This window comes from Lynx canadensis, chromosome E1 (genome assembly GCF_007474595.2).
Source record: "Lynx canadensis isolate LIC74 chromosome E1, mLynCan4.pri.v2, whole genome shotgun sequence".
NCBI classification, from domain to species: domain Eukaryota; kingdom Metazoa; phylum Chordata; class Mammalia; order Carnivora; family Felidae; genus Lynx; species Lynx canadensis.
The window spans coordinates 11,190,896-11,203,919 of record NC_044316.2 but is presented as its reverse complement, the minus strand read 5'-3'; the positions used below and the strand labels follow the sequence as shown (position 1 = coordinate 11,203,919).

The window sequence follows — 13,024 nt, the reverse complement described above, 5'->3', positions numbered from 1 at the left end:
TCCTTGTTTTACTGGATGCAGCTCTGGGGAAGTGACACTTGTTTTTACATAACATACTAGAACTCACACATCCAAACAAAGGCTGTACTTATAAGCAGTGACAATATACTCCAAAAATATAGCTACTGCTCAAGACATTTGTGCAACAGCTTCAGTCTGCATGTAAATGTCCCATTGTTTTAATTTTTGCCAAAAATGACACATCCCCAACTTTTCCACCCTCTTTATTCATCAACCTTAACACCCAAAGACCCGTTGAAACAAGCAAGCGCGCCCATAAATGAGGCGGCTCTGTGTCTCAGGCGAATGCTGGGCCTGCAGCGGACTGGGCAGGGTGCTGGGAAGGCTCCGAGATCTGAGGAACCCTTAACCAAAGTCCACGATGGTGCCAGGCTGGCAGGGACAGAGGGAGTATCTGGTGTGTGCCCATAAGAAAAAAAGTGTGTGTGGAGAGGGAGAGGCAGGGATGAGAACCCGTGTCGGAGACTCACTGGAGGCAGACAGGTCCCCGAGACGCTGCTCCCCTGCCCTGTCCACCGCCTGCATGTGGAAAAGAGCAGCCGCAGCAGGAGAGCTACCTGGAGGGTGAGGGTGGGGACAACAGCCACCGTGGGAAGGGTAGGGGCAGGTCCCCAGGAAGAATGCCCCGAAGCACCGGTCAGCTTAGCCTAGAGAAAAAGACTAAGTACAGAGGCTACAGGAAGGCAGAGGGGACAGGCATGAGGCAGCATCTGGGAATCACCCAGCAGCGTGTCCCCTTGGCACTGGGCATCAGCCGGAGGCAGAAGGCCACAGCCAGGTCCTGGAGCCGGTAACTGTGTGAGTGAAAGGATTCGCGCCTCTGGCCCTCTGCTCTCCTTGCCACGCTCAGCTGTCTCTGAACGGCCCTCCCCTTCAAGGTGTCCACTCCCAGACGATGTGACTCCCCTCAAGGTCTCACACAACAGGGGAGCGTCTGTGGCCGTGAGTGCAGAGCACATGCTCAAGAGGAGACCAATCCCCAAAAAGCCACTCTGCCCGCAGGCCCGGGCTTTCAACCCTTCTCAGCCGGCCAGGGGAGAGGCCAGCTGGCCAAACGGCCACTCCGAGCTGGTCATCCGTCCCTGTCACAGCACCGGCTGCGGCACAGACGCTCATGAGGAAGAAAGTCTGTGACTGCACTTTGGTAGGGCCATAGGGACACTGTCTTGGGAGGCTTAATAGAGGAAATATTAAATCAATGAAACCTCATTTCCAAGTTCGGTTTAGCAGCAGAATCCATTAACCTTATATTCACCCGCTCCCTTCCTCTAATAATACCGGGAAGGGGTTCAAAGGCATGATAACTTATCCTCCGGGTAGCACATTCTATTCAATTACTGGGATTCTGAGTTTCCAAGCTAAAAGATATATACTCGTTTTGATTATAAAGAACCAACCCAAAAAGAATGCTGCTTTCTTTTCATTTTGCTGGAAATGCCACATAAATACAACCGTGGGTATTTGGCTCTGCTGAAACAGATGAGGGAAGTAGGGCTGACAAAGGAGCTCAAATCAGTTCTTATTTTTCTCTGCTCATAAAAGAATTCCCAGCAATGGGAACAAAGTTGTATCTGATTGCCCCTGGAACTGCAGCCACTCAAAGCGTGCTCCCTCACTCAGTCCTGTCCCCGGGCCAGAGGAAGCAAAATTCAATCTCATTTCTTTTGTCACGTAAATCGTCAAAACCTAAGATAAATCCTGGTGCAACAGCAGAAACACAACGCTCCAGGGAGCTATGGGGCAAGTCATTCCCATCAGCCAGCCCTGGGGACGGATAAAGATCAAAACACCAGTGACCCTGGCTGCAAAAGCTGACCTTTCAGAGTTCTCTGGTGATATGCTAATGGCCAGGGGCTGAACTGGGCAAGACCAGGCAGGGCAGGGCTGCGCTGGGGCTGGGCAGGGCAGAGCAGGGCTAGGTAGGGCAGGTCTAGGCAGGGCAAGGCTGAGCAGGAAGGGGAGGGCTGGGATGAGCAAAGCAGGGCAGGGCAGGGCTGGGCAGGGCAGAGCAGGGCTGGGCTGGGCAAGGCAGGGCTGAGCAGGGCTGGGCTGAGCAGGGCAGGGCAGAGCAGGGCAGAGCAGACCAGGTCTGGGCTCAGCAGGGCAGGGCAGGGCAGAGCAGGGCAGGACAGAGCTGGGCTGGGCAAGGCAGGGTTGAGCAGGGCTGTGCAGGGCTGAACAGGACTGGGCAGGACTGGATCGGGCAGGGCAGAGCTGGGCAGGGTAGGGCAGGACTGGGCAGGGCAGGGCAGGGCAGGGCAGGGCTGGGAGGCCAGGGCAGGGCTGGGAAGGCCAGGGCAGGGCTGGGAAGGCCAGGGCAGGGCTGGGATGGGCAGAGCTGGGCAGAAGCAAACACAGCTCCCATTAAACCTTCAGTGCAAGACAGTATATTATCCTAAAGCTATTGACAAGGCATTTTCTCCATTCATAAAAGGCTGCCTCCAGCCAGGTGGAAGCTGGGAGCCAGGATGCCCTGAAGCCTAGACCCTGACGGCAATGATCGTGTTCTCTCAGGCTTGGTATTTCTGTCCCCCCACCCCCACCCCCACCCCCACAGTCTGAAATCCCAGGCGGTCCTGCTGGGAGGAGCCTCACAATCCAGTGGCTTGGTTTCTTGGCTGCTGCTGTCTACACTTTGATGTTAAATATAGTGACTTCAGAGCAGCTAGCACCAGAAGGCAAAAGAGGGCTGGCTTTAGCATTTTGCATTCAGCAACATCCTTTTGGTGAGAATGGAGAAAAAATAGCCAAATGATCCACCTCCCCAACAATCAAGAGTGTGGGTCGCAGCCCAGAGGCACTGGCACAAAGGAACATCATTCAGGGTTCTTTCATGCCAGGTATTGAGGAAGAAGAAAAGGGGGTTGGGGTGGGCAGGAAGCTCCTCTGATAATATGCACCAATAATAGGAGATGAACCTTCTCGATTACTACATGCTAGTGAGGCAGGTTGGCATATACCAGTCGGGTGGAAAGAAAAATCAATCCTGACATTCTACACAGAGCCATTATTGTCTATTGCTTCAAATTCCTAACATGCTTTGTGAATGTTAATTGCAGCTGCTCCCCATCCACCGGAGAGACAAGAGAATGAATTCCAAATACTCATCCCTATTTTATAGGATGTCCTTTTCTATGACAGCTGTCCCTGCTCCTCTCGTACCCCTCTAAAGGAAGGTAACAGGACAAGAAGAAGGTATACAAAGTATGTCTGGTCAGCCTATAGACTATTGTGAGGCAGCTTTCTCTGTAACTTTAAGGCAAAATAAAACCCCACGGTGCCCGTGCCCTTCGCTCCAGATTGGCAGAGCCCGAGTCGTGCCATGCACTGCACTTGCAGATGACGAAGACCCTACCTTCAGAGGTCAGTATAATGCGAGAGGCCTCTGGAGAGTCAGACAGGCAGTCGGTTAAGGTACAGTCCAGTCTGAGCTGTAAGAGGACAACCACAGCCCTCTGAGTGGCTTTGATACCTGTGCCCTGGTGCCAAGGAGCCGGGAGGAAATTAATGGCACCCTGCGCACACACTGTGACAGACAACAGCAGCTTCTTTAAGCAGAACACAAACGTTGACAAGATAAACCAGAAAGAACCAGCCAGTGACCGTTTGCCGGCCCGGAGGAAGCGACCACGCCTCTCTCTCACACACCCTAGCGAGAGAGCTCCAAGGAGGGCAGGAGGTAGGACAGTGCTTCCCAAACTTGGCTGCAGGTTAGAATTACCCAGAAGCTTTTTATAAATATTCCTGCCGTGGTCCCAGTCCACACCTTCAGATCCGAACCTTTCGGGCACAAAGCCAGGTACTGACATGTTTTAACAGCTCCCCCCGGGTGGCTCATCATACAGCCAGGGCTGAGAACACTAACTCAGGGGAAGGAGAGCCAACAGAGTCATCCAGCCGCCACAAATGTACTATACAGCTACCAATGCTGGACACTGGGGACACAGAGGAAGGCAAGACAGCCTAGAGTCCGCCCTCACGAAGCTCCTGGCCCACAGGAGGACAAGGAGTCAAGTGATCCTGGCTCGGCCTCTGTGGATGCTGAGCTCCCGGGACTACTTACTCCCGTTTCTTCTCTGGGCGTTAGCTTTCCTGACAAGTGAGCCAACAGGCCAGCGTGATCTCTGACCCTCACGCTCCTCGCCGCCCACCCCATTCTGACAGTATGTTGGCCGATGTGTCCTTTTTCTTCTTTTTTGGTAATAGTGGGTTTTTTTTTTTTTATTGTGGTAAAATACACAGAACATCAAATTCACCATTTTAGCCTTTTGAAAGTGTGCAGATCAGCGGCACGAAGTACATTTCACACTGCTGTGCAACCATCACCACCACCGTCCACCCACAGAACCTCATCTTCCCAAACTGAAACTGTCTCCATTCAACACTGTCTGCTCACTCCCCTCCCCACAGCCGCTGGCAAGCATCATTCTGCTTTCTCTCTCCACGAATGTGAGGACTCTAGGAACCTCGGAGAAGTGGAAGCATCCACTGTTTCTCTTTTTGTGTCTGGCTTATTTCACTTGGCATAATGTTCTCAAGGCTATTCTGCATTGTAGCAGGTTATCAGAATTTCATTCCTTTTTAAGGCTGAGTAATATTCTGTTGCATGAATATACCCCACTTTGGGTATCTCTTCGCCTGTGGATGGACACATGGGTTGCTCCCACCTTGTGGCTACTGTGAATGCTGCTAAGAACAGGGGTGTGCAGACAGCTGTTTGAGTCCCTTTTTTCTATTCTTTGGGGTATATACCCGGAAGTGGAATTACGGATCATATGGTAATTCTATGCTTAATGATTTAAGAACTGCCAAATTGTGTTCCACAGAGGCTGCATCATTTTACATTCCCACCAGCAACGGACAAGGGTTCCAACTTCTCCACGTCCTCGCCAACACCTGTTATTTTATGTCTCAGTCTCATCATGGTTCTGATTTGCACTTTCTAGTGACTTAGTGATGTTAAGCACCTTTTCACATGTTTATCGGCCATTTGTATACCTTCTTTGGATGAATGTCTATTTGAGCCAATTTTTGAGTTAGGCAGTTTTGCTAAATCTGTTTATGGGTTCTGAAAGGTTTTTTTTCTTTCTTTCTTCACGAAATCTTTAGGGTTTTCTACACATAAGGTCATGTCATCTTGGTGAGTTGCATAAGCTCTTTACATATTCGGGATATTAATCCTTTATCAGATGTATATTTTTTCAAATATTGTCTTCCATTCTATAGGCTGTCTTTTCTTTGCTTTTTTTTTTTTTAACATTTATTTATTTTTGAGAGAGAAATAGAGCACAAGTTCGTGAGGGGCAAAGAGAGAGGGAGATACAATCTGAAGCAGGCTCTAGGCTCTGAGCTGTCAGCACAAGAGCCTGATGCGGAGCTCGAACTCAAGGACTTTGAGATCATGACCTGAGCCAAAACTGGATTAACCAATAGAGCCACCAAGGCATTACAGGCTGTCTTTTCACTCTCTTGAAAATGTCCTTTGATGCCCCAAAGTTCCTAATTTTGATTAAGTCCAATTCACCTACTTTTTTTCTTTTGTTGCCTATGCTTTTGGTGTGATAGCCAAGAAATCACTGCTAAATCCAATGTCATGAAGCTATTTCCCTGTGTTTTCTTCTAAGACGTTTATAGTTTTACCCCTATGCTTATATCTTTGACATATTTGAATTTTCCTATGGAATAAGGTAAAGGTCCAACTTCAGTCTTGTGTCAGTGGATATCCAGTTTTCCCAGCACCATCTGTTGAAAAGACTGTCCTTTCTCTACTGAAAGGTCTTGGCACCCTCGTCAAAAATCAATTGACCATGTGAGAGGGTTAATTTCTGGGCTCTCTATTCTATTCCATTGGTCTAGGTCTGTCCTTATGCCAGTACCACATTGTTCACTGTTCTGATGACAGTGAGTTTTGGAATCAAGAAGTGTGAGTCCTCCAAATGCCTTTCCTTTTCAAGGTTGTTTTAATTATTTGGAATCCCTTGAGATTCCATAAGAATTTTAGGATGGATTTTTCTATTCCTGCAAAAAATGTTGGTGGAATTTGATTGGGGCCATATTGAATCTGTAGCTCATTTTAGGTAGAAGTATCATCTTAAAAATATTAAGTCTTCTATCCATGAATATGGGATGTCTGTCTATGTATTTATGTTTTCTTTAATTTCTCTTAACAATGTTCTGTAGTTTTTGTGTACAAGACTTTGCCTCTTTGATAATTCCTAAGGATTTTATTCTTGTTGATGTTATTATAAATGGATTTTCTGAATTTCCTTTTTAGATTGTTCATTGAATAGAAACAGCTGATTCTTGAGTGTTGATTTTGTACCCTTCCATTTGGCTGAATCTGTTTATTAGTTGTTTTTTGTTGTGTTTTTTTCCCCATGAAGTCTTCAGGGTTTTTTTTCTACATACAAGGTCGTGTCATCTGCAAACAGAGATAATTTTACTTCCTTTCCCATTTGCAAGCTTTTTATTTCTTTTTCCTCCCTAACTGCTCTGGCTAGCACTTCCAGTACCTTGGTGAAGAGAAGCTGGTGAAAATGGGCATTCTTGGGCTAACACACACTTTTACAAAACCTGATCATATGCTGTAAGAACAAACAAAGCTGAAGAGAAGACCCATCTGAGTACTCACTGCACGGAGAAGTAGTTTATCTGCTGGGCGGGGCCGGGGAGGGTGTAAAAGCAAGAAGTACACCAGAATCCAGAGGACTCTGCAATCCAAGGGGCCTTGTATCTCTGCCTCCAGCCCTGAAGACATCATCTTAGACTTCCCTGGTTGTAAAGCCTTCACACCAGCTAACTCACTCCAATTCCATAACCTTTCCAGAGCCTCCTTTCATACCATCCCCAAGTGATGCCCTGAGAGGAGCTTCCCAGCACTTGAAGGCATAGTCTATGCAAGGATGAGCTTTCAAAACCATTCTAATGCTAGCATTGTGAGTTTCTTCCAATCTCACTGGCTTGATGAGCCATAAATATATTCTTTTTTTTTTTTTTTAATTTTTTTTTTCAACGTTTATTTATTTTTGGGACAGAGAGAGACAGAGCATGAACGGGGGAGGGGCAGAGAGAGAGGGAGACACAGAATCGGAAACAGGCTCCAGGCTCTGAGCCATCAGCCCAGAGCCTGACGCGGGGCTCGAACTCCCAGACCGCGAGATCGTGACCTGGCTGAGGTCGGACGCTTAACCGACTGCGCCACCCAGGCGCCCCCCATAAATATATTCTTGGCTCCATATCTAAACCTGAAGCTGCATGAAGGCAGGGCATCTTCAGTTCCTCAGGAAGGCCCAACCTTATGCTGATGAGGGCCTTTTAGAAGTCAGATGATCACTGTAAACCCTTCCAAGGCCCCTGGGTGATAGGCCCTGGGCAGTCTGGCAAAAGTGGAACTAGGTTCCCAGCTGTTTCTGTGTTCTCCCTTTGGACTCTGAATCAGGAGAAATGGGCCATGATAGTGGAGAGTGGAGAGTGAACAGGGGGTTTGAACTCAGACTTTGGTGAATCCTAGTTCTGCCATTTACTGTGTGACCCCAGGGCAGTAATTTGACCTGTCCAAGCCTTTCTTCATCGATAAAGTGCTATACCAATAACAGCACTTCTCACAACAGTTGTTGTGAGACTAAACAACACATACAAAGCACTGGACAGAGCCTAGGATACAGACTTTCATTCCTCCACAAGCAGTGATAATGGCTATTGCTTTTATTATTTTTTTAAATGTTTATTTTTGAGAGACAGAAAAAGAGAGAGAGAGAGACAGTGAGCACAGGGAGGGGCAGAGAGAGAGAGAGAGAGGGAGACAGAGGATGTGAAGTGGGCTCTGAACCGATAGCAGTGTGCCTGATGTGGGGCTCAAACTCATGAACCGCGAGATCATGACCGGAGCCGAAGTCAGACACTCAACTGACTGAGCCACCCAGGCGCCCCAGCTTTCATTATTACTGCAGCTTCTGTGAAAGGGATTCTGCTAACATTCCCCTGGGCGCCCCTTCCTTCAGCATTCCTGTGTCACCACTGCCACCTACAGGTAAATAGCTATCCACAGGCTGTGCCCAGCAGATTCAGTGCCCTAGGATCATACAAGGATCTCCAGCCTTCCTGTTTTCTGAGTTTCTGAGCCAGGAGAGCTCCATGCCCAGAAGCCACAAGGGGCTCCTGTTCCAGAAGGAAGCCCCCAAACAGCATGGCCCATCAGCAAGGTAAAGAAATAGCCACGGCACAATTGCCTGAGGAATCCAAATGTTAAAACTCCAAGAGGTGTGAGAGGCCATCCAATAAGAAGATTCCCCATGAGTTACTCAAAACAGGTATCACATTTCCTGGACTTCTAGAAATGGGGCATGGGGAGGGAGATATGGGGGGGGGGGTACAATGTTGCTGCTAGCTTCCCAATGACAGCTTCTTGCCCTCAAAGCTAGCACTGAAATACTGCTCTCAAGTCTTCAAGGAAACCAGCTCTCATTTCTATCACCAAAAAAAAAAAAAAAAAAAAAAAAGGAAGAAAGAAAAGAAAAGAAAAAAGAAAGAAATCCAAAGTCTACCAGGCACAACATTCTATTTGGGCCAGGTTCTTTACTTGTGTTACCTTATTTAACCCTCCCCTCCCCCTCCGGGCAGGGTAGCCCCATTCTAACAGGTGAAGAGTATCATCAAGCCCAGATTGGTGACTAGTCCAACCGTGCACAGCTGGCAGGTAGCAGCACTGTCATGACCCAGGTCTTCCTGGTAGACCGCACCCTGGACTTGGACTCATCCCCAAACAGAGGACGGTGGGGCAAAGAAAAGCCTGTGGCCTCAGGAGTTCCTGGATGCAGGAACCCTCCTGACCACACAGATGAGGGCTTAAAAGACTCCTGGGGTCTGAAACGTAAAACAGAGTGCTGATGAAAGAAAGGTCAAGTCCAATTAGCTGCTGGATCCGTTTTTTCCCTTCTTTTTTAAGTTTTGAAGTCAACTTTTAACATGGGAATAATCTTATCTTTCCTGAAAAGTTGCAGAGATTATACAAACAGTCCCTATATGCCCTTCTCTTGGTTTCTGCGAATATTAACCTCTTACATAACCACTGTCCATTTATCAAAACTACAAATTACCACTGGCACAGTACTATTAACGGAATTCCAGACCAGACTTGGATTTCTCCGGTTTTCCACTCATGCCCCCTTTCTGTCCACAATCCAATCCAGAATACCACAGTGCGTTTAGTTTTCCCTTCTTTTTGATCTGTTTTCTTTAAAGATGGACAGACCCACAACATCCCAAACTTCTTCTCCTGTCTGGAGAGCTCAATTCCAAAGGGCAGCTCTGTCTGAGCCACAATTCCACGCCCTGGCCTAATTAGGACACCACATGCTCCCACTCCCCAAACAAAGGAGTCCTTCAGGCCAGCCAAACAACAGAGAAAATAGAAGCTTGTTAGCCACACAGGCCCGGGGCTGCTGATCCAAGTTCTTTTTTAACTGGAATTCCCTGGAGAGGGATCCACAGATTTTTAAAATGCATTCGGGGTGTGTTCTCTAGAAGCAGAGCCACTGGTTTGATGTGCTCTCTTCTTTGTACTTAACTGGAATATTTTATGTGTGGAGTAAACGAGTGTGCGAGAGAGGAGCTGGGGGAAGATACGGATTGAGGGCTGGGGTGGCAGTGGGCAACTGGAGGGAGGAGAGGTCTCTGCAGGGGCCAGGACAAGGGCCAGGCCCGGGCCAGGAGGAGGGTGTGGTAGTGGGCTGGGCCCAGCCCAGCCAGCCCAGCAGTTTGCTCTCGTAACAGCCAGGCAGGTGGGCCAGTGGACCACGGGGAAGATAAAAGGTCCCCGAGGAGCTGGTGCTAAGGTTAGAGCTGCCTTAAAGCAGAGCAGATATGCTGCTGATTCCTTCTTCCCCAGAGTGCCTCTCAAGGGGCCGTGCACCCTGAGAGCAGACGGGCGCGCCTGCAAATTTCACTCCCTGTGCGCTGCCCGTGCTCAGCGACTCCTGATTATGGAGGCCTACGTCCTCGAGGAGACTGAATGCCAGCCCTCGGGGAGCGGGAACACGCAAGGCCACCCTAAGGCTTCCCAGTTTAATTCAAAAACTTTAACTGAGAGGCCTCCCCCCGCCAGGCACTGTGCTGGAGTGGGACAGAAAAATAAGCAAGACGAGCCCGTGCCCTTAAGGAGGTCACCAGGCAGGAGACTTGCAAATAAGCAGCCAGTACAGAATGTAGGGAGTGTTCCAACAGGGGTGTGCGGGAGGGAGGAAAATAGGAAGACTGATGGGCAACAGATGACTGGGGGAATAGTTAATCACGCTGGAGAGAGGGGAGGAAGGGCCTGTGAAACAAAACGGCAGGAATCTGGAGGAGGAGGAAGGGTCCTCGCCCGCAGCACCAGCGAGCAGAGATGTGAGGACGGAAACGCCGGGCTGTGGTGAAGGGAAGCAGTGACAGGAGGCCAGCTGGGAGAGCCCTTTCATTTTCTGTAAGGAGTGTGCGCTTTCCGCAGGAGGCAACGGACGGGCCTTTCCAACCCGAGTGACAAGAATATTTGCGTTTGACACAGACCCCTCTGGTAGCAGCGTGGGGGCTGTACTGGAGCGCAGAGACTGCCGGCAGGAAGCAGGGGCAGGTTACCAGACCGGCTCCGTGGAAAAGCGGAGACAGGAAGGGCATTTGGTCAAGGGCATGGCTGTGAATTTGGTGTTGTAGGCGTCAGTCCTGGGTCATTCGACCCTGGGCACAGGTCTTAAACTCTCTGAACTACAGTTCGGTCTGCCATGAAAGGGGGCCAAAGAGTTGCTACGCCTCAGCGGAGTGGTCGTGAAGATTAGAGTGACTGATACAAAACACCAGATGGGGAACCCAGCACACAGGGAGAGTGTGGGGAATATGAACTACAATTCTAAACACACGCCTTCCGCGCCCTGGACCTGGGGGAAGACCGAATTCGCGTGCAGAGGGCAGAGGCGGGGGTAACAGTCTTCAAGGCAGAGGCTGAGGAGGCCACCCTAAGTCCCTCCTAGAGGGACCGTGACAGGGCTGCACTCTGTTGGCCAGGCACCAGTCGGCCTACTAGACCAGCCAGAGACCACAGGCATCATCCTGAACCAAACTAAAAAGGAAGGTCTCCTTTCTGCCTCAAAGAGCGATTACAAAATTCCAAACCCAAGCTGGGAGAAAGACTCCCCAAAGTTCCCCCGGGCTCACTCCTGCTGTGCTCAGTTAAAGCCAGAGTGCTTTGACTAACTCCTGCAAAGCGCTGTCCTTCAGAACTAGGTAAAGAGAAACACTCTCCCTGCAGTCAAAGGCATTTGTGGGGAGCAGTCAAAGGCAACCCAGCAGAGTAAGGCTCAACTATAAGCTAGTCTTACCATCTGGAAGCCTTGTCTTGGGAGGCATAGCGGCTAATAAAAAACAGCCCCGGTAAAACAATAAAGTTAAATTCTTACTCTTAAATTAACACACTGTTAAAAGAATAACACGCACTGCTAGGAAGGTTGATGTGAAACCAGAACATCAGGTTCTTGAAGGTAGCATACATTTAAGAACTCTTTGGAAAAACAACTTGGACAATAGCTATCAAGGGGTATGCTGTAAAAGATTCTAATCCTTTGACCTAGTACTCTCTTTAGGACTCCACTTAAAGAAACATCTCAAAGAAAAAAGCCACCCACCCCAGCAATTCTCCTCATAGGCATACACACCCAAGAGACATGAAAACGTATGTCCACACAAAAACCTGTACATGAATGTTCATGACAGCATTAATGTAACAGCCAAAAAGTTGAAACCGCCCAAACGTCTATTGAGTGAGAAAAAGATAAACAAAATATGGCATATCCATACAATGGAATAATATTTGGCAATACAAAGGAACGAAATTCTGATATGTGTTTCAACACGGATGAACTCGGAAAACATTATGCCAAGTGAAAGAAGCAAAACATAAAAGGACAAATACTGTGGCTCGGTCGGTTACGTGTCTGACTTCAGCTCAGGTCATGTTCTCACAGTCTGTGGGTTCGAGCCCCACATTGGGCTCTAAGCTGATACCGTGGAGCCTGCTTCAGATCCTCTGTCTCCTCTCTCTGCTCCTCCCCTGCTCGCCTGCTCTCTCTCTCTCAAAAATAAACATTAGAAAAAAAAAAAGGACAAATACTGTATGATTGCACTTACGTGAGGTATCTAGAGTAGTCAAATTCATAGACTCAGAAAGCAGAAGGGTGGCTGCCAGGAGCAGCAGGGAGGTTAATGGGGAGTTAGTGTTGAATGGATATAGTGTTTCAGTTTGGGAAGATGAGAAAGTTCTGGAAATGGATGGTAGAAATGGTTGTACAATAATGTACACTTAATGCACTTAATGTACTCGATGCACATAGGGGTGGGGCAGATGGGGGGGTGGGGAGAGAATCTCAAGCAGGCACCACACCAGTGCAGAGCCTGAAGCGGGCTCGATCTCACAACCATGAGATCATGACTTGAGACAAAAATCAAGACCCAGACGCTTAAATGACTGAGCCACCCAGGTGCTCCATGTTACATTTTTAATGGGAAAAAAAGACCACAGGTTGTATGAGTCCATGTATACAAAATGTCCAGAAGAGGCAAATCTATGGAGACAGAAAGTAGATTAGTGGTTGCCTAGGGTTGAGACGGGAATGGACTGCTAATGTGTATGGGATGATAAAATTGTTCCACAACTGATAGAGGTGACGGCTACACAACTCTGCAAATATGCTAAAAACCACTGACTTGTACGCTTCAAATGGGTGAATTGCCTACTATGGGAATTATATCTCACCAAAGCTGTTGAAAAAGGGGAAAAGGCTACACACAGGAACATGTTCAATATAGAATTACTTAAAATTCACAACACTAGAGGCGCCTGGATGGTTCAGTCGGTTGGGCATCTAACTCTTCATTTCGGCTCAGGTCATGATCGCACGGTTAGTAGGACTGAGCCCCGTGTGGGGCTCTGCACTGATAGCATGGAGCCTACTTGGGATTTTTCTCTACCTCTCTCTCT

At 48.5% G+C, this 13,024-nt stretch overlaps 1 protein-coding gene across 3 annotated transcripts in view; it reads right to left on the bottom strand.

Annotated features, from left to right (window-relative positions):
• TOM1L2 (target of myb1 like 2 membrane trafficking protein) overlaps positions 1-13,024 on the bottom strand; it is a 120,908-nt gene that overhangs the window by 61,454 nt on the left and 46,430 nt on the right. The gene's annotated exons all lie outside the window — the stretch shown is intronic.